At 38.7% G+C, this 25,204-nt stretch overlaps 2 protein-coding genes and 1 long non-coding RNA gene across 9 annotated transcripts in view; 2 read left to right on the forward strand and 1 right to left on the reverse strand.

Annotated features, from left to right (window-relative positions):
• LOC146461204 (Fc receptor-like protein 5) overlaps positions 1–25,204 on the forward strand; it is a 288,679-nt gene that overhangs the window by 202,942 nt on the left and 60,533 nt on the right. The gene's annotated exons all lie outside the window — the stretch shown is intronic.
• The window catches only part of LOC146461217 (uncharacterized), an 81,402-nt gene that overhangs the window by 20,697 nt on the left and 35,501 nt on the right, over positions 1–25,204 (reverse strand). The window lies entirely within an intron of this gene.
• LOC146461219 (uncharacterized) lies at positions 65–9,633 on the forward strand. 4 transcript variants are annotated; one of them, XR_014857462.1, is made up of 4 exons: positions 2,200–2,510; positions 2,619–2,761; positions 3,364–3,466; positions 8,933–9,633. It is a non-coding gene; the product is annotated as an uncharacterized LOC146461219 (long non-coding RNA). The 4 variants fall into 4 exon arrangements; XR_014857461.1 differs by lacking the exon at positions 8,933–9,633 and adding an exon at positions 4,440–4,532 and having other exon boundaries at positions 2,296–2,510; positions 3,364–4,404; XR_014857463.1 differs by lacking the exons at positions 2,200–2,510; positions 8,933–9,633 and adding an exon at positions 65–1,970 and having other exon boundaries at positions 3,364–4,532.

The following is a 25,204-nucleotide window of genomic DNA, read 5'->3' on the forward strand; positions in this document are numbered from 1 at the left end:
ACGTTGAGAAATTTTGCACAAAAAGCAGGTGATTTTCTGATGCAGGATTCTCTCTTTCAAACTCTTCTCCTACAAAAATTAATAGTTTGCAATGTGAATTTTCGCATACCTGTCAAATGTAAGTTGACCATCACTTGCACCTAGATTCTTTTTTAACAATAGTTTATAACTTTTGTCTAAGTAGATATCTAACCAGAACTTAAAATAAACTTCAAAAATTAAAAACTACATTGATTCAATTTATAACTAAATTAAAATTTATTGCAAACCACAAAAGTGTGATTTTTAATAGCAAAATTTATGCAAGTTAAAAATTGTTGCAATTGTGTGAATTTTAAGTGATACTATGATTAAAAGTTTGCTTCCCTTTTACAGCTTTTGAAACTAGAAGTGATAAATACTAGTTACCAAATTTTCATCGAAATTCCAATAGGAAAACCAGTTATTTTAAACATTAAATTCAGCTTTGCTTTGCAGCCATTGCTCTATTCTAAAAATGGCAGAGAACCACATAGAGGGGTGGATCTAATTGCACAGAAAGGAAATTATACCGTTATACACTCAACACAACATGACCCGCCTTTGAATGAATCCTCTGTCTTAAATAAAGCAACTTAGGTTTAACTCAGTGGCTTAAGGGCCATCTTAACAGTGCTTAAGGGCTATCTCAACAGTGCAGATGTGTTTGTAAAATTCAAGTGAGAACTCCTGGTGATTGTTTGAACATTTTATGGTTCCGAACTATGCTCAGTAGGGGCAATTTCTCTAAACAAATGGTCTTGCTATACACATTGGATGAAGGACCGAAGACATTCTCTTGATTCGTTCGAGGAATACTCAAACATAAGAACTGCATTATAATGCGTTATAATGTAAGGGGATGTACTGAGTCAAATAATTGAGAAAAGATAATCGGAAATAAATTGTTTTTGTGATGTGGGAGAAGCCAGTAATTAGTGGCATGGCCGTGAGTATTTGTACCGATTTTGGTAACTTCAGTATGATATTTTGTTTCTCAAGTGTTCACTACGTCTATGTAATTAAAGTGTGCTTTTGTAAAATAAAAGTGCATACTGATACTCCATGTTATAAAAACTAACTGCTTGTGGCACAATTTTGAGAATCAATTGCACTGAGTTTTTCAAGTGTTTGATTTCCTCTTTCTACAATGACAAAGCACCTATCAAATTCACAGCAACTAGCAAAATTCTAAAACATACATTGTAACTCAGATCAATCACTGTGTAAGAAAATTAAAGCCCTTGTTTCAATCCGATTTTGTCTGCCTTCTCAAGTAATTATTATTATAACACTATTTAATTGGGCCATGATTTTTAAAATAACTTGTACTTGTAGCTTGACAAACCCTTTAGCTAGTGCACACGTTCAATGGGCATTATGCTTGAAAAGTTTCGTCTGGGAAATGAATCACGCCTTGTCAGGATACTATTTGTAATTCAGACCATTTTAGTTTGTACCTTAAAGTCAAGAAAATGAACCCATTTTGGGAAACTGTTAGACAGTGTTTTGCCCAATTTCCTGTTCCAAAGAGTGTGTAATAGTACCAGTTCTTGGTCACTTTTATCTTTGTGTTTAATTTTTGTATTTTGGCCTTCTTTTGTTTTCTTGGAAAGGTCTGTTCTCATAATTATACATATAAATTAATAATACAATATCACCCCCCGTACGAAAATTTTGGACCTGACAGAGGCAGAATCCGGCCTGACCTCGGCGTGAATACCGTTAATAGAACCAAACATCAGCAAAACAAGAACCGGGCAAAAAATTGTCTGGCTCCAAGCTAATAAGCCAGACAATTGTCCGGGTCACGGCTGCCGCACAAGACACTAACAGGAACAGAACAAGAGCCAAACAACCTCCAATTACTTTTCCAAATTTGATAACTTTAATAATTAGTTAGACACGGGCTTGATAAGAGCCTGACACGAGATTGGAAAGAGCCAGACAAGGTACGTTTCCTTTTTTGCCGAAGAAAATTGATGGTAAAGACAAAGTAGACTAGCTGTTACAGTGTCAAGGAATATAAATAAAGCACGAACAGCGTTGTTTATAAACACACCTGCATATGGTATTACGGTCATCACGCTGCTCGACTGACTGCAAAATTTGGAAATCCCAAACTTGACCCCATTCATGCAGGACGCTGAAAAAAAAAGCCGAGTTCATTCTTGACAAAAGGTTCCAAAATCAGGGCATACCGCCAGCTTAATCCGCAAAGAAGTCGTTTCGCTGGATTCCAAGATCAGCGCACATGTCCAACAATTGGCCGACTGCACGTATATAGGCCATGCGTTGTTTTGATTCCTAGCACGTGGTTTTATCAATCAAATGCCATAAGAGACATGTTGCAGATAAGTATCTCATTGTCTAAATTTTCATTGGTTAGCTTCGAGATCACTCGACGGTTACTAATTTTTGCCGCTTGGAGCGTTAACCGTATTTTCAATGTGCGCGCGCGAAACAGTGCAATTGCAGTTATTTCTTTACATGTGAGGCTTGTTAGTGATCGCTTCTTCCTCAGTGTTTTTAAGATCTCTTCAAGGATTTAAAAAAAGTTTTAGCAATGTCGCTGTTCGCATACCTTTATTTTGATTCAGACAAAAGTGTAAGTATTTTACATGTAAATGTAAATTGCGAGGATCTGAAACCAAGCGAGACACATGTCGAATACATCTGCAGGCTGAGGAAAATGGAAGCAAGAAGAGGCTCTTCACAACCATCCTCAAAATTGAGGGGCGAGGTAAGCTACATTATCTTGTTATAAACAAATGTCAGTCCTTTGGACTGATTTTTTTTGGCTTTTTTGAGTGTACCAAACTGTTCCAATGGCTAAGACATTCCATGTTCGGTTATTTCAGATGCCAAAACGAGGAGAGGTCGAGTTTAAATTTAGAAAGCTTTATCAATTACGATTTACATCAATTGAAATCGTCCGTCTTCTATCCAACGAAAAACTCAGTAGTGTTTTGAAATGTTTCGTATAAAGTTTGACCGAGTGACCATCCGAGAATCAGGCTCTATTCCCTGCAAAATAATTAGACTGAACTCACACCAAAACACACAAAAGGTGGGTTTGCACCTTGCTGAATAAACTTTATTTTATATTTGCAAACCACAACATTCTCTGCCTCTCTCCCAAGACCGCTCTTCGAAAGGCCCGGCTCACGCAACGCGTGTGAGAGATAATACACTTCGGGCGATCGGGCTTTGCCCACAAACGCGTGCAATTTACAACTCGCGGCGGATTAAACACACTATAATTTTTATATTGAATTTTTGTTATCTGAATGGATATTTAGAACAACTGCAGCATCACAGACTTTTGCCCTTGTTATTTTGCAGATTACGTGACTGCTCATCGCATCCAAAAATCGCAAGGAGCAGCTAACTCCCATTGAGGCCAACCAGATCATTTACGCACGAAACAGAAGCGGCGTGCAGCTAAGTGATCTATCTCCTGTCTGTTCAGCATACATATATATTAAGGAACATTTTCTTTGTCGTATTTAATCTTTCGAGGATACATTGAGCAAATTATAACAATATCAGTAAGTTTGCTGAATGTGTATATTTTTTAATAAGTTTGACACATGCAGGAAAAAAAGAAATTATCGCCGCAAATTTGTTAATTATTCGAGATTGTGTATGTAGATTAAACACTGTATGGATATAGTAAAAATTAATTTTATTGTATTCGTTTTTTGTTTTTTTTCGATGAATCTATCGATAAAACATTTAATCGTTATTTCTATATGTTTAAATGCGTGTACGGCCGTCTTCAGGCCATATTAAACGATGTGCTGTCCAAGAAATAATTTGTTTACATACATGTAGTTTGAACTTTTGGGAAGAATTTCTCGAGACAATTTGCTTTATGGGTTGGCTGAAGCTAGCACATATAGTTCTATTCACACATGAAGGTTTTTTTTCCTCCAGGTAAGGGAAATGTCTAGGGGGAAGGGAGATTGGGGAAGGTTAGAATGGGTAGTTCCCACCTCATCATCACATCCCAAAATCTCCTTTACATAGGCTGGTTAAGTGTGTTCTCTTCTTTTATGGGTAGTTTGACAAGATTTACATTGACATTCTTGACATATAAATGACAACAATTCTGCATTCGCAAACATTAAATCTGCCGGTAAATAATAATAACCTTATAAATGCCTTATCCCTCCTAGAGATTTCTATTTTGGGGGCATTAAATGCAGCACAGTACTTAATATTATACCAAGAATAGCAGTCATAATATTAACTGTTATACAGGGTACAATATAATGGTACCCGCTTAAACCAAATGAAAACCAACTCAACATAACTGCATGAAATCCTATAATACAAAATTATGTGCAGCTGGGAGGTACAAAAAGCAAATCAAAATATTAAGTAGGTAAATTTTCCAGATCCACTAGCCACCGAAGTATGACTACATTCCACTACAATTGGCTTCAAAATCTCACACTCAAACCACAGCACACTCTAACTGAACCCATAATATTTTTACCTGCATTATCGTGACCAAACTGAACTGAATCTCTGTCAACAGGCGACAAGTTCGACGATAAATCAGGGCCGTCTGGCAGATTGTAATTTCTTTCAATTTGACCTCCATCTTCACCTATATGTACACATTCAAGCTCGTGCTCTTCTTCCGCCACTGAAAACAAATTAAATAATCAATTCACAAACAAGAACAAACCATAATTGGCTTCAATGCTAATAACAGTTGACATTCACATTACAATTACAAACTGTATTCCTCTAGCCTCTTACCTCTAACCTCTTCAAAGCACAATTAACTGTTCGGATGATCATGCCACATGGCAATGAATTTAGTGCTGTAGTCTCAATTTCATTTTGGATTCTTTAGTAATGAAAGTCTTATTTTTAGAGCCCTAAGGCTTAGCACCAAAAATAAGCTTACCGCTTTCATTCCTGCTTTTATAGATTCTAAGTTCTTATTACTTAAAACCGATCCCGTACAATGAAAAGCCAAATCTGAACAGGATTTTCCATAATATCCATGTATTAAGGTGCATCAATGTTTCTCGCGCAATACAAGAGTTACGGTTAAGTACCGTAAAAGGTTGTAAATACGCAGCTGCAGGCAAATATGAGCAAAGCCGAACTCAACGCTTGCTATTGTTTTGACAGCCTGACATTAACGACCTTAACTGCGATTGCATGGCAAACTCAAGCGGTCCACTAAAACTGTTGCAATTTTCTCTTCACAAAGACATTCCACTATAATCAGCTTTCTCAAAATCGTACATTAACCACAGTCTACTCTAAATGAATGTATGATTTTACCTGCATGATCATCACTAAACTGAACTGGATCTTTTACAACAGGCGGTAAGTTCGATGATATTTGAGACCCGTCTTGCATAGAGTAGTCTTCACGCACACTGGGAACGTAGTCCTGGTATTGTCCCTCGTCTGCTGAACGAAAACATCAGATCACTTAATTTGCTTCCAATTAGCAGTTGAAATCCTCTCACAACTAAACATTTGACTCTTAATTCTTAACTTCTAACCTATTAAAAGCACAACTCATTGTCTGCATGATCAATTGTTGTTGTTTATCATACCGCAAAACTTAACCCGCTTCTAAAATAAAATAAGCTGAAACGGCGGCGGCTTTCATTTTTGGTTTAGATTCTACGACGTGACATTCCGTAGGTGTATAGATAGTTTCACACAACCAAAGCTTTAACAAAAGGTACTGTAAATTGTAAATCAGCACAAACATGATGAGACCCGAACAGCAACACTTGCTCTCGTTTTGACTGATTGGCAATTAAGCGACGTATGGTAATTCGTCAAGAAAAACTGAAAATGACGACTGTGATTTGTTTATAGGATAAATTAAAGTAACCTACCCACCTCTACTCACCTCCTTCTCTTTCATTTCGCTGTGCGTTACAAGAGTTACTTTTTCGCCTGCTTTCTCGTTTCCTTTCTCGCGCTTTTTTTCGCTGTTCGTCGCAAACTCGTCTTCTTCTTTCACGACCTTTTTCTATCTCTTTCTCTCGTTGTTCCTCACTATTTCGTCGCCTCTTTTCTCGATTCTTTCTTGCTCTTTTTCCCGTTGCTCTTCACTAATACTCAGTCTTTTTTCTCGAACCCTATCTTGCTCCTTCTCTCGTTGTTCGTCACTCATATTTCGCTTGTTTTCTAGCGCTCGCAGTCGCTCTCTTTCACGTCGAACTTGGCTTATTTGTCGCCTGCTATCTCGTTCCCTCTCTCTCTCTCTTTCTGCTCTTTCCATGTTTGTCAATATGTTTACCAACAAATTAATAAATTCGCTTTGGATTCGCTTTGTATTTTGTTGTCTTCAAAATTATTTTTTTAGTTAAAGGCAGTTAAGTTGGTCATCGAACTTCCCGCCAAACAAACGCGGATGGTAGAAGCATGCAACATCCCGCCAAACAAACGCGGGCGGTAGAAGCATGCAACTTCCCGCCAAACAAACGCTGGCGCTTTAGCATTGTGGAATTGCGTACGGACGGTCGGATGGACAGAAGTAACGTCATAACCAAGCCAAATTTTTTCGCATCCATGGGTTTCCCAAATTCTCTTAGTTATGGGGCTCCGCGCGCGTGTGTCTTCGCCGCACGTAGAGATCCACTAAAAATAAAATGAAAGAACTTTTCAAATCTTGTTTGCGTGGCTTATATAACCGCTTCTCACACCAATCTTGTATCTAGTGTCTTCTCATCTGCTGGAAGCAACGGGAAGGAGCGAGAGTTCTGGGGATGTGTCTGATTTGAAATTTGAAAGTTTTACTTGTAGCCCATCTCGTAATCGTACTCTGATCTCAAGGTCCCTATTATTCACACCCTGAGGAATATTTATTTATACTGCGCGATGAAAATTGCTGTATTGTGTGTCCTTTCGCGAAGACATTGCGGTACTAGTTGCATCGTACCATAGACTCCTCAGCAGCACGGCCTGTACAGGCGAGCAATCAAGAGCTACAAATGGCCGTCGTGATGCTTCCACCTGAGGTCGGGGGCCCGAGCTCAAGTCCCGCAGCTTCGTTTCTTCGCCCTGTGATTTGGTTTTTAGCAAAACCACGCGCTTGTGGTTTCCGGGCAGGCTTGTTCGAGGGTGCAGGTATATGATCAGCAAAACGCAAATAATTCGCCATGAATATGTACAAAACGTTTTCCTCTAAAACTACAGTCGAACCTGTATATAACGGTCCTGTATTAAGCGGCCATTCTCTATTAAGCGGTCAGTTTTCAAAGTCACGATTTTTCGCTCATACAAACGCTATATTTGTTACCTCTATTAGGCGGCCACCTCTATTAAGCGGCCGCGGCCACCCTGTAGCAGCCCTATGTTTGTGTTTCTTTGTTATTTTTACCTGTATTAAGTGGGCACCCTTGAATGGAAACCAAGCCATTTGTTATTTTAAGCCGTATTTTAATGTGTTTAAAATGCGATTCATCATCACTATAAAAAATAACATGTACAAAGCTACTGTAAGTTGATCGGCTCGACCGTTTCGTATCGTAAACGCTTTTCAGGTGTCCGCAATGTGCTGTAGTACAGTGCGATATCACGAACGCTAAAAAAAGTTTGTTTTGAATATGCTTTACTCTTTAGCAAGAAATTCCTCTTTAATTAGCTTGTTCGTCAGTCATGTGATGGAGAATGAATCGCTTTCAGTCACTGTCAGATTCTACAGTACCATGGATACCAGGAATTGTCGCTGGCAGTGTCAGTGTCGCAGTTAACGACTTGCTCTACAAACAAAAGTTCCAAATGCCGAAGCGCCAAACGTACTTGTCCGACTTTTTTAAGTCGCAATTATTCTTACTCTATTACTACTTTAACTTGAAGAGTTTTATTGTCTGTTGTGCTACTTTTGATTAGCAATATTTCCATTATAACTGCACATTGAACTTAGCAGCTATGAAATGACGGAATGAGATATTTTGTTGTGAACTGTAAGTCATTGAAATACAGTACTGTATACCGTAGAAGAGTAGAGAACAATTTATTGCACAGTACGTTTACAAAATGTTATGTATATTATACCGTTAAGTTACACACTGGCACTGAACTTTGTTTAAAGTATTGATGGTGTTGATTGTCCTATTGTTTCCTCGCATGAAGTGTCTTTGTATGATACGTCATTAAAATTGACATTAGACCAAGCCCAGTGAGTATTTTTAGTGATCCTGTATTAAGCGGCCAGTTCCTCAAGTCCCCAGGGTGGCCGTTATATACAAGTTCGAATGTAAAAGTTTCCCATTTTGGTTACGTTTTTGAAACGGTTCGTCCCTTCTGTAGGTGCGTCACTTTTCAAGAAAATTGTGGACGGCTGAACTTTTACTGGTCATTGGTGGCTGAGACCTGCTTTATTATCTTATTTTCAATTATATTGCATATTTACCTTCATATTTTGTTGGCTACTTTGCAATCATCACTGGATACATGATCGCGAGGAGAAGGATCATTGTTTCCTTAACCACCATGTTGTCGCTAAAAGAGATGCTTAGATGTAAGTTACTAATACATATTGCTCTAATGTCAGCTTCCATTAGTGAGAGCACCTTAAGGATGTTGTGTCAAGTAAAGAGAACCAAACAGGGGCGGCGTGGCCAAGTTGCTAGTGCGCCAAACTTGTAATCCGGCGGTCTTCCGTTCAATTGCCGCGCTGGCCGCTAGCTGGAGTTGTTTTTCGGTGGCCCCGAGTTCAACTCTTCGGCCAAGAAAAGGCAGCTGATCGTCCGACCTCCTCTCAGTTGTTACTTTTAATCTGTTATGTTTAGTTTGGAATGTTTTTTATTTGATTTTTTGGTGGGTCGATTGGCTGGAAACTAGCTTGGTGGAGCTAAGTACACGTCTATTGTCTATATAGGCGGGTCAGTTACATCTAAGTTTTTTTTTTCTTTTGCAGCGAAAAACAGTGTTAAATGTCAACAGAGATAACGATGTGACAGAATCGGCAGACATCAGATACAAAGGTGCTGAACGCAAAGTGTCAGTCGCAGAAACCACAAAAGTGATCAGTCGAGTTACTGGATAGATAAAAGTTTCACCAAGAAAAGATACTTGATAAATACAGTATGGTATCGACTTCAGTTCTCTCTTATGGAAAAACTCAACGCTTTTCTCATTTAAAGCAACTATTATACTTAATCGATCTTCGTTTCGCCTCGAACTTAATTGCTGTCTTGCTTGAAAGAGAACTCCAACTCAAGTATATCAAGTGTTATCATGTTGATATGCTTTTAAATGCATCTAATTTCACAACCCCAACATGGACTGCCTAAAGAAGAAAGGACTCGCACAATTAACAAAGCAGATAACTGTGTACAATCTGTGTTCATTTGTATAAGATTCTGGATACAATTCGCATCCATTCCTCTGACCTACAATTTCCGGGATGCATACAACCATACCCTCGTTCTTGGGCTTCATCGCTTACTAAGTTTACTGTATTTGTACTCTTCAAAGAGTGCATCGTGATAAAGTTGACTTTTTATAGGCATAAACAACTGAACAGAAGGAAAAAACAAATCAGGGAGAAGCGGTATGAGCAAAACCTAATTTTCAGCGACAGTAAAAATTCCTCTTTGAACAGATGTCTTTCCTTTAAACACGGAACTTGCTGCTTATTGTTTGGTTTAGTGAGGTTTTTTAACCCGATCTTGTATGATACTTACTAATATTTTACCTTAAAATAAACAGCGTATAAGTTGTTTCTCACGGCTAGCCTGTCTTGCGGGCTTTATGGACAACTAAAGGGAAAGGTTGCTAAAAAGACAAACTTCCAATCCAAGCACTTACAACAGGCTGTAAAAACACAATGTATATTTGCATGATAACTCAACAAAGTTGAATTTAATAAGTGCGGTTTTACTCTTCTAAAAACACTCTTACCCACTTTTTAAATGCCAAACAAGATATGACTATGCAACGATAATGGTTAGCACTCTTCTTCTAGTTCTTCAACTCAGAACTGAACGTTTTCTACTGTTGTTTGTCTCCAGCATTTTGAAAACAAAATGAGGTAAGTGGCCGAAAAACTTTGTAGCCAGTGATATACAGGCCTTCAGGGTAAGCCACGCCCGTGAGCTCGGCTGCATGAAGCAGCTGCCCTAACAATGACGTGCATACTAAGTAAGTGCTCAAGTAAATTTGAAAAAGGTCTCGATGTTTTTCTGTAATTAAAAACATCCCTCAAGTTTTGAATGAGAGGTTTACAATTCAAAGCAAAAGTGATGCCCTGGACTTGCTTAAGAAAAAAAAAACATCAGATAAATTTGATAGATGAGTCACAAGGATGTGGATCGCGACGTTTCGACCGCTATACTGCTGGTCTTCATCAGGCGATGGTGTCGACTGATTGCGTGACAGTATAAGTAGCACTTTGGTTTGTGTTGATTGGTGCGTTTCGATCCTCTCTTAGGCTGTTGTTGATTGGAGGATTTCGATCCTCGTCGTTCAGACTAGAAATTGTTCCTTCGGCCGTCCGCCTTGGTACCGATCGGCTGCTGTGTTGTTTGATCGTGGGCATCCACGCTTCCGGAATTTCAATTCCATTATCCCTATTGATATTGTCAGGGTGAAGTCTAATGTGAATAGCCTCTTTAACCCTACGGGTGTACCAATGTGGGTCTCGGTCAATAAACTTAACCTCATCCCAGAGCGGATAGTGGCCCGTCGCATTGCTGTGTTCTGAAACGGCGGAGGATTGGGTTCGAGCTAGCCGTATGTCTCTATCGTGTTCCTTAATCCTTTCATGCATAGATCTTCCCGTCTCTCCAATATAGACCTTGCCACACTCACAGGGAATCTTGTAGACTACTCCGTCTTGTTTTGCAGGGTCGACAGTGTCCTTAGGTCGCACTAGGTGTGATCTAAGTGTTGTGTCAGATCTGAAAACTGTCCGTATGCCTTGCTGTTGTAGGCAACGGCGAAGAGCCTCTGATAACCCTTTGAAATGTGGTAGCACCGCAGTCGATTTAATTTCAGGCGCAGGTTCTTTTGTGGCTGTTTGTTTCTTTGTTTTCGTAATGTTTTTCACAAACGAAGACGGATAACCGTTAGAAACAAGAACTGATGAGAGGTGTTTCTTTTCTTGCGAGATAACTGATGGTTTAGTTATGAGGTGTTTCGATCTATCGTACAGGCACTTGACAATACCGCGTTTTACAGATTGCGGGTGGTGTGAATCATACGCTAGGTATTGGTCAGTGTGTGTAGGCTTTCTGTAAACACTGGTAGAGAGGTAGCCATCCGAATCTCTAGTTACCAACGTGTCAAGAAAGGGTATGGTGTTGTTGGTCTCAGTTTCCATAGTGAAGCGGATCGTTGGTTGTTGACTATTGAGGTGTTGCAAGAAAATGTCAACTTTGTCTCGACTCAAGATGGTAAAGGTGTCATCCACATAGCGCTTCCAAATCTTAGGCATACAAGGCGTAGAAGTCAAAGCTTGTTCTTCAAAATGCTCCATGTAGAGGTTAGCTATGACAGCGGATACTGGGCTACCCATGGCTGCTCCCTCTTGTTGCTCATAAATTAATCCTTTATACTGGAAGTATGTGGATCTTAGAACGAAATCCAAGAGGTCCACAATCTGTGCAGGTGTAAAAGTGTATGCAGCATCGGATAGGAAAAGAGAAACAGTTGAATGGACATGGATATAGCAAAAGTAATTAACAGATATCTTGAGTAGCGAAAATTCTGGTCACACGATAGCAAAATTTTAGTTTACCGAACGGCTTCTTTACCTAACCCATGAAACCATAAAACTATTAAAACCATGAAATTATGAAGCCCATGAAACCATGGAACCATTGTAACCATGAAACCATTTGACCTGTGAAACAATGAAACTTGTGAAACCATGAAACCAGTGAATCCACGAAACCCGTTAAAATACGAAACCATATAAACCATGAAACCATTGCAACCACACACCCTATAAACCTTAGCCATGAACCAAAGAATATTACTTCCTTAGTAAGCATACTATAAATTAGTATATCCTAATTAGCATATATTCGTGCTCCGTAACACCAAGTTGCAACTGCGATTTTAATGTCCATTTGAATGCTGAGATGGACAATGAAGGTGGTTAGGTAGAGAAAGCAGACTCGGTGAAAAATATATCTGATATAAAATTAGCATATGATCTGGGTGATTATTTGCGAATTAGAAATCCTGAAGAGAGACATTATACTTGGAGGCAAGAAATACCTCTGGTCCAGAGACGCCTTGATTATTGGCTAATCAGTGACTGTATGCGAGATTTTATCGAACATGCCGATATCATACCTTCTATTAAATCTGATCACTCCGCCATTACTCTACAAATTAATAGTATAGCAGATAAAGTTCGTGGCTTTTCACATTGGATGTTTAATTCCAGCGTTTTGGAAGATAGCACTTGTATTCACCTTATCAGTTCTAGTCGTGAAGTTTAGCTGAAAGAGTTTGAAGATATTCATGACAATTAGCTTCGTTGGAACCTGGTAAAATATAAAATAAGACAAAAACTACGATCTCATACAGTAAAGGAAAGGCCAAAGAAAGACGAAAAAACTTACCGAGGTAGAAAGCAAACTCAACGAGAGTGAAATGCTGTGCGCTACACACCCTACAGAGAAAAATATTGAAGACCTTGAAAAGTATAACATGGAATACGACTCAATGTACGATCATATTACGCAGGGAAACATCGTCCGATCTAAAGCCGCATGGTATGAGGAAAGGGAAAAAAATAACAGATATTTTCTAAATCTTGAAAAGTCCAGAAAAACAAAAAAATTGTATACGAAAGGCATTTAACAACGAAGGACATCAAATTATTTAACAGCAAGGCTATCATGTCTGAATTTAAGGATTTCTATAAGGATCTCTGCGATAATAAGGACCCGGATATGGGCGTTGACGAACTGCACAATTATACTAAAAACCTTAACATACCAAAATTATCTAATGATCAGCAGCTCCTTTGCGAAGGTCAGTTAACCCATCCTGAATGCTACAATGTTTTAGACCAATTAAAGAATGGCAAATCTCCAGGTAACGATGGCTTAACAGCTGAATTTTACAAACATTCCTGGCCTATACTAGGGAACCTCCTAGTTGACTCCTTAAATGCTACCCATATAAATGGGAAACTATAAATAAAACACTTACCAAACTAAGCAGATGAACACTGAGAGCACTAACCTTGATCGCTAGTGCAAAAACCAGTAATAAAAAACCGTGCAGATCTGAAATTCATACGAACAGCCAAAACCCTAAAATTAAGGTCCTCTCTTCCAAAAACACCAGAGCTGTGGTAATCCATGCAAAAAGTCGTCTTCAAGGAAAGTAGGTCCACCCAAACTTCAACAAAATGAGCCAGATGAGAACTGTCCGTTGTAAGTAAAGGCCAAAATGAAGCTGAACGCCAAAGCGGAACGATCAAAGTACCTTGGATGCCTCAAGACCTCATATGCTTCAGAGTCCTCGGAGCAAGGTGAGGTGGCGGACAAACCCAGTTGTTGTCGAAGTCCCACTAGTAAAAGTGTCCATAGCTTCACAGTAAGGATTCCAAAACCTGGAATTAAAATCTAGGTAATAAATGGTTATGCTCGTCAGCAAAACGATCAAAAGAGTGAGGCCCCCATTTCAAATCCAAAAAGCGAAAAATGTGAGGACTAACAGACCAGTCATCCAAATCGACAATACGGCTTAAATAATCTGCTTGCTCATTTCTGGATCTGGGCACCCATTCAGGCTCAATGGAAATACCATGATAAACGCAAATCTCAAAAATACGCTTAGCTTCGCTTTGCAAACCAGACCTCCTGCTGCCGACATCAATAATACGCGCAACATTCTGGTTGTCCGTTTACCATTTGAAGCATATTCCTGCAAGTTTAGGCGCAAAACCTTTGCTAAATCAGCCGACCAAACACCTTGTGCGGCCACCTCGGGCCCACGTTCAACAATGTAACCGCCAAATCCGGTGTCACTAGCATCCGAAAATGCAACTCTAACTGCACTGGATTTAATACGACGGCTATTGAGATGATCCAAATTGGATCGCCAAAAAACTAATTCCTCACGACCGAATCTTCCAGACAAAAATTAGAAAACGAGGAATTCAGAGCTGAAACCTGGACGTACATGGCACAAGACATTAAACGCACAATGTTTCCAAAAGTCAAAAACAGAGAGTTCAACTGACCAGCAACGCTAGCTAGATCCTTAGCGTTAACAAAAGGCTGAACAAGGATACGCGAAATACTCTCCTGCAACTTCGTGATCTTCAAAAGAGGAACGGTGATGAAATTGAGACTGAAATCTAGATGGAAACCAAGCCAGGTACCAACTTGCGACGGCTCCCACACTGATTTTTGAAGGTTTACAAAGAAACCCGCAGAGTACAAATCAGAACGACATAAACGACTATGGACCAGACAACTAGCGTAATCGGGGCTCCCGCAAATACCGTCGTCCAAAAAAGTAACAACACGACGCCCAAGGCCGCGCCAGTAATTAACGAGCGAACGCACTAATTTACTAAAAATGTACGGAGCCGAGGACATTCCAAAAGGCAAAACAGTTAAAACGAAGTGCTTAACAACTGAACCAAAATTCCAAGAAAAACCCAGATACTGTCGATGATCGGAAAACATTTCGACGTGATGATAACCAGACTTGCGGTAAAAGGTAAAGAAAAAATAGCCTGACTGAAACAAATTAAACACAGTCCGAAGATCTTCGAACCGAACAGACTGCTTCCAAGTAAATCTGTTTAAATACGAAAGATCCAAATTAAGCCTGCATTGCCCACTGGACTGCTGCTCCACGTGCAGAGGAAGGAATAAGGACTTCCTTAACACAACCACGCTCAATTAACTCTGAAATGGCCTCGCAAACAAAATATTTAAATTTGAAGGCCGAACATCTATTGGAAATAACAAAATTCTCATGCAAATCAAAGAAAGGAATTCTGTAGCCTTCAACAATAGTGCTAATAATAAAGTCGGAGGCGCGAAAGGAGTTGGACCAAAAATCAACGTGTTCCCTAAGGGAGCCAACTTTGAACAAATAAGAATCTGAAGACTTTTCAAAATCAAAGACATCACTTGGTTGACTTATCTGATGTTCCTGAAGAAATGAGATTAGGGCAGTTTTTTCTACAGTGTCCTTCCGATCCACAAGCGAAGAAGGTTCCTCTTCTGAACCGAGACCCGGGGCCCGTTTCTCGAAAGACCCGGTAACTTACTGTGCTCGATAAGTAATTTTGGTGACAAATGTTCTTAACAGAAGTCAATTTTTGTTAGCTTTGAATACTAAATGTTAAAATATTATTATTCTATGAAAACATTGGCGAAGTACCATGTCTGTAATCGTTCTGTAATCGGCGAAAAAACATTTAAAAATATACTTAACGGGCCGGTAAGTTACGGGGACTTTCGAGAAACGGGCCCTTGGGCAGAAATAATAATAATAATAATAATAATAATAATAATAATAATAATAATAATAATAATAATAATAATAATAATAATAATGCGCAAATTTCATGAAATGTTCAAATGCGCATGACAAGATTAAAAACGGAATAAAAAGGCTACAAAGCTAAAATTACAATCAACAATAAACTTACAATGATTAAAAAAAATCACAATTAAAAGTAAACTCACAATAATAAAAACAACTATGATAAAAATGCGTTACGGAATAGGTGAGTTTTTAGCTTAGCTTTAAAAGTACTAACTGTGGTGGCGCTTCTTATGTCAAATGGTAGCGCATTCCAAAGTTTCGGTGCAGCACAGGTAAAAGAACGGTCACCAAGTGTAGCTTTTAATTTAAGACGCGGATAACTAAGTAAAAGCTTATCGCTAGAATTCCTTAGATTATACATGGATGGGAAGCCTAAGAGAAATAAGGGACGATAAATAACTAGGCGCTAAAAAATTAAGAATCTTAAAAGTAATTAAAAGTATTTTAAACTCGATTCTGTATCTAATGTGGCTTGTCGAAACTGAAAGGGCTGTCGAAAGGACTTGACAGCGTCGTCAGCGCCGAGGCGTGAATTAGAAACAAGAGAAAAAGAAGCATGATTAGATTTGAAATTAGCAGAATCCGATTTATCCCGCGACCTCTCCCTTTTAGAGTCAAGGGCCTTCTTTGCCGATTTTTCACCTTTAGAAATACGACGTTCGTCTTGAGGAGTATCAGCCAAGTCGTCAGAAACGTAAGCCGAAACCGTGGCCCAACCACACTCGGATCGATCGGCCTGCTCAATTAATTTTTGACATTCAGACAAAAGCTTCTTACCCTCTTCTTGTTCTGTTTTCGCCTTATCCAGCTTCTTTTTCTCAATGGCGGAGATGCATGGCTGAATCAAATCTGGCTTCCACAGACAACTGCTTCTCGTTGCCCTTCTTCCACTTATCGAAATGATCTTCTTTAACCCTTTTAACAACGGATCTTACGTAGTCCTCTTGATCTTCAGAAATAGATCTCTTGAGCTCTTGCAATTTCGAATCAACACGTTCTAAGATCGCGCCTTGAGATTTCGCTAAAAGCTCGACAAGTTCCTCCTTGTTCATAATGAAAGACCCAAACGCTGGAACAGCAAGACCGAGATGAAAAACAAAACCGGTAAGGCCAAATATATACCCTGCTAATTACCCACATACCAGCGCACATGTCTAAGTAAACATAAGATACCGATGAGAGCATATTTTCCGGCTAATTACCAAGTCAAACACAGGAAAATACTAATAGCTGCGACTGCTTTATGACCTACCGGAGCACAAAATTTGAACTCCCTAACTCCTTTACATCCTGTAAACTGAAATCCAATACTATTCGTCCATTTCTTCCTAAAGATGAAGACTAAAAGCACCAGCGAAAGCTGGAGTAAAGACCGCGTGGCCGGCCATAGGTTAAATTTTAATGCGTTAAAACCTGACTGCCCACTCAAACTCGTTTACCCAAAACTCTGTTCTGTTTTAATTTTCCGGGTTTTTTTTTTTGTATAATGATAAAGAGATACGGATGTGTAATCACATGTTTAGCAATTCGGGCCGTGCACATTGAGATTGCTCACGACCTCACAACCGATTCATTTATTCAAGCTTTCACAAGATTTGTTAGTAGACGTGGTTCGCTGATCGAAGTTTTCAGCGACAACGGAACTAATTTTAGGGGTGCAGAGACCGAGATCAAGACTGCTTTGGAGCACTGGAATCCTGATCGTATTGACAACTGTCTAAGGAGACGTGGGATAAGGTGGAACTTTAATCCTCTACATGCAAGCCACGCTGGTGGCGTCTGGGAGCAAATAATGCGCTCAATTCGAAAGATTCTCCGTTCGCTTTTGGGCACTCAGATCATGGATGATGAAACTCTACTAAGAAGTTGAGAAGATATTAAATGACCGTCCTCTCACCCTCCCCCCCCCCCCCCCCCCCGACAAGTGATTCGTGCGATCCTGAGCCTCTCACTCCAAGTAAACTACTCCTCTTGCGGCCAAACATCTTTTCTTTCTGGAGAATCAGACGCTGTCGACATCTATGGAAGAAAACGCATGGAAGCAGGCCCAGTACCTGGCGGATATATTTTGGAAACGATGGATACTTTGGTACTTGCCGACGCTTCAAGTCAAACAGAAATGGCTCCGCCCGCGTCCAAATCTAGCAGTTGGTGATCTAGTTCTTGTGGTTGGCTTTGGACCGATGTTGGTAAAGTCAAGACGCAGTCAAGTAAAGAGATACGGATTTGTATTCACATGTTTAGCAATTCGGGCCGTGCACATTGAGATTGCTCACGACCTCACAGCCGATTCATTTATTCAAGCTTTTACAAGATTTGTTAGTAGACGGGGTTCGCCGATCGAAGTTTTCAGCGACAACGGAACTAACTTTAAGGGTGCTGATTCCGAGATCAAGACTGCTTTGGAGCACTGGAATCCTGATCGTATTGACAACTGTCTAAGGAGATGTGGGATAAGGTGGAACTTTAATCATCTACATGCAAGCCACGCTGGTGGCGTCTGGGAGCGAATGAGTCACTCGATTCGAAAGATTCTCCGTTCACTTTTGGGAACTCAGATCGTGAATGATGAAACTCTACTAACCCTAATGGCAGAAGTTGAGAAAATATTAAACGACCGTCCTCTCATCCCCCCCCCCTCCCCCCGACAAGTGATTCGTGCGATCCTGAGCCTCTCACTCCAAGTAAACTACTCCTCTTGCGGCCAAACGCATGTTTCCCTTTTCTTTGTTGTATTATCTCGTTGTCACGTGCATCACGGAATTTAGCTCTTTTTTGCGTCGTTGTAAATTTCATTTCTAGTGTTTGTGCTTGACGTTTTACGTATCTTCGTTGCTTCTGTATTTTGGTTGTCGTATCGTTGCGTTTTGTCGTTTTCTTGGAGAATCACCGATAAGGTTCGTTTCCTGTGTTTCTTTCGGCGTTTTATTTCATATAATTTTTATGTTGTTATTGTTCCTTATTATTATGTCATTTTTCCTTTTAGAACTGTGTCAAGCTGGGACGGGCCGTTTTATTTCTCGTACAGCGAGTATCTTATGGTGACTCCAGTAATTATATGATCTTGTAGTAAGCGCTGGTTCATTTAGCGGCTACAGTGCCCCTGATCTGGCCCTACAATTATCCATCGCTGTTTTTAATAATCACACGAATGGCTTTTGAATAAAAATGTTGTTAAATTTCATGACAGCTTTGTGCAACAAATACAGCCTGCATATTAAAAGTTATTTTTCAGATAATTTTATATGCTAATATTCCAGTTGAATTGTGTGTATTCTCCCCCTCCTCTATAGGCAGTATACTATCCTTGCACAAATAATTTTTACCCGAAACGTTTACAACATTCATAAGCTTTTTCTTTGCATTGTTTATTGTTATTTTTTCTAATTTTTTGTGACCGTAACTGATTAAGATTCCAAAGAATGGCGTTTGTCAAATGCTCTATTTCAATTTTATTCTTACTTTTGTATTAGATTGTTGTGTTTTATGGCAAATAAAGAAGAACAAAAAAGAAAAAGAAAGAGAAGAAGAAGACTAAATGCAGAGTCTACCAATCCAGCTAGTTTGTCGCTGTTTACTTTTCTCCGTTATCTGCAGAAACTGTTTTTTTAATATTTGTACGAATATTTTAAATTTACTAATTTGAACCCACACCATCAGCTGCTAGCACACATTAATTGTCTCTTGCGTCATTGCTAAATACACTGCACCGTTAATTGACTATTTGAAAAACATTGTATACAATAGTTTTTCTATTTTTTTTAATGAGATTTTTACCATCCTTCGTTATGTTACTTGAATTTCAATAACCTTGCTGCTTTTTTGTGTGCAGGAAAATATATGTCTTCTGCAAACTTTTTTCTTTTGCTATTTTATTTCTCTTTTTTTCTAAACATTTATCGTCGAAATCCTACAGAGGACGTCTTAAAGAGTAAATTGAAATAAGAGCCTATAGTCTTTGTCGGGTCCGGCCTATTTTCCCCCTTGGGGTAAAGGAAATAAGTTATTATTTGTCGGTGTCTTTTTACAGCTAAAAGGAAAGATTCATGGTCATTATTTTAAATTCGTGGATGACAAATTTGTCTATATTGATGAGTTTTAATCCATCCGTCACTGACCAATCAGTCGCTCTTAGTTTCGTATAAACCAAGACTACATACAGTGTATTATTCTTTGACATCAAGTTGTCTCCATTCAAGTATGGCAGGTTGTTTCCTCTCCATTCTTGATTTCCTTCTCTTGTGTTTTCTTTGGGGAACATGGCTGCAGTATAATACAGAAGCCCAGCAAGGTAAGGAAATAACTTTTGACGGACTTTTTTTTTTTAACCAAAAATGTGTCATAGGATCTACAGGGTCCCATTTCCCGAAAGCCAATCATCAAAACCTACCATCTCTTAAAAACTTTCTTGATCTTTATTGATTTTGCAAGGTTAATTCTTCTTGTAGCATCTTTACCGATTTATGTGACATAAGCTCTTACTGAGTTTGATAAGCTATATATAGGGGCTGGAAAACTAACGGGTCCTTGCACGAAGTTATTTAACCTAAATACGAAAAAAGACAGATACAGGTTCCAGGGGGGATTGAAATATAGATAGAGTGCAAAATTCAAGCTTTCGTTTGTGATGAAGTCTGGATATAAATTTAAGAACCGAAAATCTCATATGTTCCTTGTGACAATTTCTTAACTTTTCACGTCTCTTTCTGTCTCATATCATATCGGCTCACCAACAAGGAAAAATTAAATGTTTAGGCTATTCCTGCGCGTTGTAAAGGAAACGTTTACTGCCTTAAAACAGAGGGAAAACACAAATAGTTTTGTCATTTTACCATAGAAAGTATGGAAAAGTTGGTCGAGTTTCTGAATTGAAAAGCAGAAAAATACATTTCGTGTATAACTCACCAAAAATAAATTAAGCTTAGACAGATGCATTTCTACAAGTCTTTCCACTCATTTTGCTCTGTACGGCGGGCAGAAATATGTCAACTATAAGTTGTGGCAATTTCGATATTGTTTACTGAAAACTTGCAGTAAAATTAAAGTAAAACTATTGAAGCAAAATCGTTTAAAGCATCGATCTGAAACTGAATCTGGGACACACAAGCTGTCCAAAGGGGAACTTTCCAAAATTATTCCTAGACACGACGAAATTTGCCAGCCAGCGCAAACAATGCAACTGTTAATTCATTGTAAAAGGGAGGGTGTAAATAAACGGAAACATTCACGTTAGTACTCTAGCTGTTTTTGGGCCTTTTTATTTACTATCTTATGGTGAATCAGAGAAAGTTTAAATGTTGAGGTGAACCCATAGAATTCGAACTGCCCATTAGCCATAGCAGGGAAATGGAAAACAACACGAGGTGAAGAAAATATTTTAGACTTAAGTGGGAATGAAACCCACGACCCACGCAGATCGGGTGTGACGATGGTAATTCATGGCAATGAGAATGCTTTTGAGGGGTACAATATACGCTTAATGTTATTCTTGGTCTAACCCTAACCGTAACCCAATTTGTTCGCCAAGGATCGGTTCGAATGTTTACATTCTTTCATGTGTCGAGATGGTAGCCAATAAAAATGAAAAGTCCATGGCCAGAGCGAGTTGCAAATTAAGGTTTCTGGGCGAATTCTTTTCCCATTTTGAGTGTATTGATGCTTCTTGCCTGATTTCTAAGACATGTGGATCTACTTTTGATCGAGGATGAAAGAATAGGCAAGGGAATGGAACGAATAAAAACATAGCAAAATGCAATTTGTTTATTTCATTTTCTAGACGATGATGTTTCTTATTTTTAATCCCTTTCTCTCAATTTGCGTCTTAACTCAAGGTGTCGTTGTTTTCCTGATGTGGGGAGCATGTTTGGAATAACATTTTCTTGGGAGTTTATCATACCATACCGTCCAACATGTCCCTTTTCTGGCCCTCGAATTGTCAATAGCTGTTTTTAATAATCACACGAACGGCGTTTGCCGAAAATTGTTTTAATTTTCATGCCAACTTGTTTAACAAACACCGCCGTCTGCTTACAAAAAGCTATTTTTAAGATAATTTTCTATGCTAATATTCCATCTGAATTCGGTGTGTATTCTCCTCCTCTATGCCGACAGTATAGGTCCCTGTTTTGTATTCTTGCACGAATAACGCTTACCCGAAACGTTACCTTTTATCAACAACTGTTCGCAACATTCATAAGCTTTTCCTTGGCATTATTTTTGTTCTAATTTTATTGTCATCTATCACCCATTATTGTTTTCGCCTGGCAACCCATTCGGGGTCTACGTAAATAGGAAGAATTAAAGATCTCGTCTCAGCCACAGATGCGTCGAATTGGTGGCTAACTCGAGATGTCTCACTGCTTTAGAACTGGAGCCTCCCTTTAATTTAGTTTACACGTATTTTGGCACACCCATTTTTCTTGAATACTAGTACTGCTGTGATAGTTTTAATTTCTTGTATAACGTACCTACGGTATTTTTTGGCCGACAGGTGCATTTCAATACTAGATTTTATTCGTTTCTTCAATATTTTATCTCGCTTTAGGTCTTTGCCTTGAGCAAAATATCTTTTCCTCTGTGGTTTTTTTGTCGAACTCGTCTATCGCCAAATAAACTTATTATTCTGTCACATCAGTCTGTACAGCGAACAGATTATCTGGTCCGCGACCGAATAGGAGGAACATAAGATTAAACCAAACATCTTGTTGGAGGGTTATTGGATCTGAGGAAGCTAGACTGTGTAACAGCTGAAATTTCTCACAGCCCTTCCCTTTAAATTTGGATGTGATGATCCACTTTGCCATGGCCTTGCCGTTTCACTCAACAGTTCTCAGTGTTTCGAATACTTGCTTAGGCTTCAATTTCATTTACAATATCGAAGTTTCTTTTAAGAAGAAAGTATCTTTGAAGAACGAATCAACGTTCCAACAAGGCAGACTTTTTTTCGTTTGTTATGTCTACTCTACTTCCTCGCATTTAGGTAAAAAGCAAGTACAATTTTTATTTTAACTCCTCTTTTGACATTTCCTGGTTTCTTGAGGTCTCCTCGCTATATCTTTATGCTACTTTTGTGATAGATTATTGTGTTTATGGCAAATAAAGAAGAAGACTAATTACGCAGTCCACAGCCCAATTAGATTGTCGCTGTTTGTTTTCTCCGTGATCGGTAACTGTTTTTAATAATTGTAAGAATAATCTTTAAAATTTTCTTATTTACACCGCAACCATCACCTGCCAGCACACATTAATTGTCTCCCGCGTCATTGCGGAATACAATGCACAGCTAATTGACTACGTGAAACATATAGTGTACAATTGCTTTTCTATTTTTTTTATGAAATTTTTATCACCCTATGTTATGTTACTCGAATTTTAATAACATTGCTGCTTTTTTTGTGTGCAGGAAAATATATGCCTTCAGCACACTTTTTTCTTTCGCCGTTTTATTTCAATTTTTTTTTTCTACAAAATTATCGTCGAAATCCTACAGTAGACGTCTTAAAGAGTAAATTGAAATAAGAGCCTATATTATTTGTCGGGTCCGGCCTATTTCCCCCCCTTGGGATAAAGGAAATAAATTGTTATTTGTCGGCGTCTTTCTACATCCAAAAGGAAAGATCCATGATAATTATTTTGAATTCGCGGATAACAAATTTGTCTATTTGATGAGTTTTAATCCATCCGTCACTGACCAATCAGTCGCTCTTGGTCTCATTTTAACCAAGACTACATACAGTGTATTATTATTTGACAACAAGTTGTCTCCATTCAAGTATAACAGGTTGTTTCCTCTCCATTCTTGATTTCCTTCCTTTGTGTTTTTTTTGGGTCCCATTTCCCGAAAGCCAATCATCAAAACCTACCATTCCCTAAAACTTTTTGGAAACTTTTTTAAATTCTCTTTGTAGCTTCTTTATCGATTTATGTGACATAAACACTTACTGGGTTCGATGAGCTACAAGAGTTTGAATACTAACGGGTCCCTAAACGAAGTTATTTAACCTAAATACGAAATAAGACAGATAGAGGTTCAAGGGGGGAATTGAAATATAGATAGAGTGCAATTTTAGAGCTTTCGTTTTTGATGAGGTCTGGATATGAATTTAAGCACCCAAATCTCAATTACTTATTTTATACGTTCCTTATGACAAGTTCTTAACTTTTCACGTCTCTTTGTCTCACATCATACCGGCTCGCCGACAAGGACAAATTTAATGTTTAGGCTTTTCCTGCGCGTTGTAAAGGAAACGTTTACTGCCTTAAAACAGAGGGAAATCACAAATGGTCTTGTCATTTTACCATAGAAAGTATGGTAAAGCTGGTCGAGTTTCATAATTGAAAAGCAGGAAATATATTTCGTGTTCAAGTTACCAAAAACAAATTAGGCTTAGACAGATGCATTTCCACAAGACTTTCCACTCATTCTGCTCTGTACGGCGAGAAAAAATATATGTCTCCTATAAGTTGTGGCAATTTTTGATGTTGTTTACTGAAAACTTGCAGTAAAATTATAGTAAAACTATTGAAGCAAACTTGTTTAAAGTATCGATCTAAAAATGTGGGAGACACAAGCTTTCCAAAAGGGAACTTTCCAAAATTATTGGTAGACACGACGAAATTTGAGAGCCAGCGCAAACAATGCAACTGTTTATTCATGTTTAAAGGGAAGGGTCTGAATAAACGAAAACATTCCCTTTTGGTACCCTAGCTGTTTTTTGGCCTTTTTATTTACTATCTTATGGTGAATCAGAGAAAGTTAAAATGTCGAGGTGAACCCATAGAATTCCAACTGCTCATTAGCCATAGCAGGGAAATGGAAAACAACACGAGGTAAAGAAAATTTTATAGACTTCAGTGCGAATGGAACCCACGACCCAAGAGATCGTGCGTGATAACGATGGTAATTCATGGCAATGAGAATGCTTTTGAAGGATATAATATACGCCTAATGTTATTGTTGGTGTTTGACTTGGGAGTTTATCATACCATACCAGCCAACATGTCCCTTTTCTGGCTCTCGAATTGTCAATCACTGTTTTTAATAATCACACGAATGGTGTTTGCCGAAAATTGTTTTAATTTTCATGCCAACTTGTTTAACAAACACCGCCGTCTGCTTACAAAAAAGTTATTTTTAAGATTATTTTCTATGCTAATATTCCATCTGAATTTGGTGTTTATTCTCCCTCTCCTCTATCGACAGTAAAGGTCCCTGTTTTGTATTCTTGCACGAATAACGTTGACCCAAAACGTTACTTTTTATCAACAACTGTTCGCAACATTCATAAGCTTTTTCTTGGCATTATTTTTGTTCTAATTTTATCGTCATCTATCACCCATTATTGTTTTCGCCTGGCAACCCATTCGGGGTCTACGTAAATAGGAAGAATTAAAGATCTCGTCTCAGCCACAGATGCGTCGAATGTGTGGCCAACTCGAGATGTCTCACTGCTTTAGAACTGGAGCCTCCCTTTAATTTAGTTTACACGTATTTAGGCACACCCATTTTTCTTGAATACTAGTACTGCTGTGATAGTTTAAACTTCTTGTATAACGTACCTAGGGTATTTTTTGGCCGACAGGTGCGTTGCAATACCAGATTTTATTCGTTTCCTTAACATTTTATCTCGCTTTAGGTCTTTGCCTTGAGCAAAAT

Source organism: Pavona decussata, unplaced genomic scaffold (assembly GCF_977016875.1).
Source record: "Pavona decussata unplaced genomic scaffold, jaPavDecu1.1 SCAFFOLD_201, whole genome shotgun sequence".
Classification (NCBI taxonomy): Eukaryota; Metazoa; Cnidaria; class Anthozoa; order Scleractinia; family Agariciidae; genus Pavona; species Pavona decussata.